The 1,915-nt window shown below is 33.6% G+C and overlaps 1 non-coding gene across 1 annotated transcript; it reads right to left on the reverse strand.

Annotated features, from left to right (window-relative positions):
- Positions 1-1,454: 1,454 nt before the first annotated feature.
- On the reverse strand, positions 1,455-1,561 carry LOC139886956 (small nucleolar RNA R71). Its single transcript, XR_011772812.1, has one exon. It is a non-coding gene; the product is annotated as a small nucleolar RNA R71 (small nucleolar RNA).
- Positions 1,562-1,915: the final 354 nt, after the last annotated feature.

Here is a 1,915-nt window from a genome sequence, read left to right on the forward strand (position 1 = left end):
TTATTATTTATAAAATTAATACTTTTATATAATAATAATTTATAAATAATATTTTTATAAAAATTGTACTTTTATAACTTTAAGTTTCTTTTTATAAATTGTATATTTTAATTATTTAATTAGTAATTTGTATATTTATCGTTCGCAATTAGTTTTAAACTTAGTTTTAGCCGTAGTTATTTTATATTTCTAGATTTTTAAGCTTTGCCGTAAAATAGCTTAAGTGCTTTTTCTTTAGATTAAGATTTAGTATTTAATAGATTTTAGTGCCTTTTATAGCTTTTATAGCTTTGCCGTAAAATTTACGACACCATTTTTCGCTTTAGTATTTAATAGATTTTAGTGCCTTTTAAGTAATTGCCGTTTTGGATATAGAATTCCTTTTAAGCTTTAATACCTTTAGACGCAATTTTTAATTTGTAGTTTTTTGACCTTTTAAGTTTCGACGCTTTACTTTCTTATTATTATTTTTCGACTTTTTATTTTTCGATGTTTTTGACGCGCTTTTTCTTTCTCATTTCTACGCTCTAGTTTTTAGGACATAGACTTTTTATCTTCTTTAAACTTCGACGGAAAAATTATTTTAAGCGATTAAATTGATAGACATCCAAAATTTTCTGCTTCGCAGTAATAGTTGGATTTGTTAGTGGCTGAGTTGTGGATTTTCTGGCTTAAAGGATCCTGGCTCCCTGCTGCATCTTTTGGCTATTCGAAACGTGGGCAAAAGCAGAAAAGTCTATTAATTTGATAACTTATATAATTTCTAATAGGATATTCAGTGAATGCACCGAGCAAAACGTTCACCGCCTTTCATACGTTCACCACCTATAACTCGATCAAGACATCTAGCCAATATTGTCACCGTTGATTTTTCCTTAGAATCATCATCTAGTCGAACAAGTACTCCAACTCAAATTTCCGATAATCCATTTTTTGAGCCCGACTTCACAATTGAGAACCCGGAGGATATTCAAGGACAATTTCAAGATCCTGAACCACTAATCATTCCTGCTGAACCACAAACCGTTAAATCAGAATCCTCTAGTGATTCGTATTCAACAAATTCAATTATGGAAGTAACGGAATCTCAAAGTATAGAAGACCGAATGAGAGCCACACGCACTGGCCAAGGTCACGCCATTATTCGGCCAAATGTTAATGCGCCAGATTATGAAATTAAAGGACAAATTCTACACATGGTAACTAATCAATGCCAATATAGTGGTACGCCAAAAGAAGCTCTAAACGAACATCTTCGTACCTTTAATAGGATCTGTACTCTATTCAAAATCAGAGAAGTTGAGGATGAACAGATCTATCTTATATTGTTTCCCTGGACTTTAAAGGGAGAAGCCAAAGATTGGTTAGAATCGTTACCTGAAGGAGCGATTGATACATGAGATGTTTTAGTTGAGAAATTTCTTAAAAGATTCTTTCCGGCATCTAAAGCCGTGAGACTTCAAGGAGAAATTGTTACGTTCGCGCAAAAGCCAAATGAAACATTATATGAGGCATGGACAAGATTCGGAAAGTTTTTGAGAGGATGTCCTCAGCACAGTTTAGACATTTATCAAATAGAACAAATATTCTACCAAGGTGTTAACGTTGCTACACGAAAAGACATCGACACAGCAGCTGGTGGTTCCATTATGAAGAAAACCGCAACCGAAGTTCACAAAATTATTGATAATACAGCCTCCCACTCGCATGAGTGGCATCAGGAAAAAGACATTTTTCGTTCATCTAAAGCGGCTAGAGCTAATTCTAGCCATGACTTTGATTCTGTTTCTGCAAAAATAGATGCTTTCGAGAGACGAATGGAAAAGATAACTAAAGATATTCACGCAATATGAATCAGTTGTGAGCAATGCAGTGGACCACACTTAACGAAAGATTGTCACATTGAACAAACGAT

Source organism: Rutidosis leptorrhynchoides, chromosome 1, assembly GCF_046630445.1.
Source record: "Rutidosis leptorrhynchoides isolate AG116_Rl617_1_P2 chromosome 1, CSIRO_AGI_Rlap_v1, whole genome shotgun sequence".
NCBI lineage: Eukaryota > Viridiplantae > Streptophyta > Magnoliopsida > Asterales > Asteraceae > Rutidosis > Rutidosis leptorrhynchoides.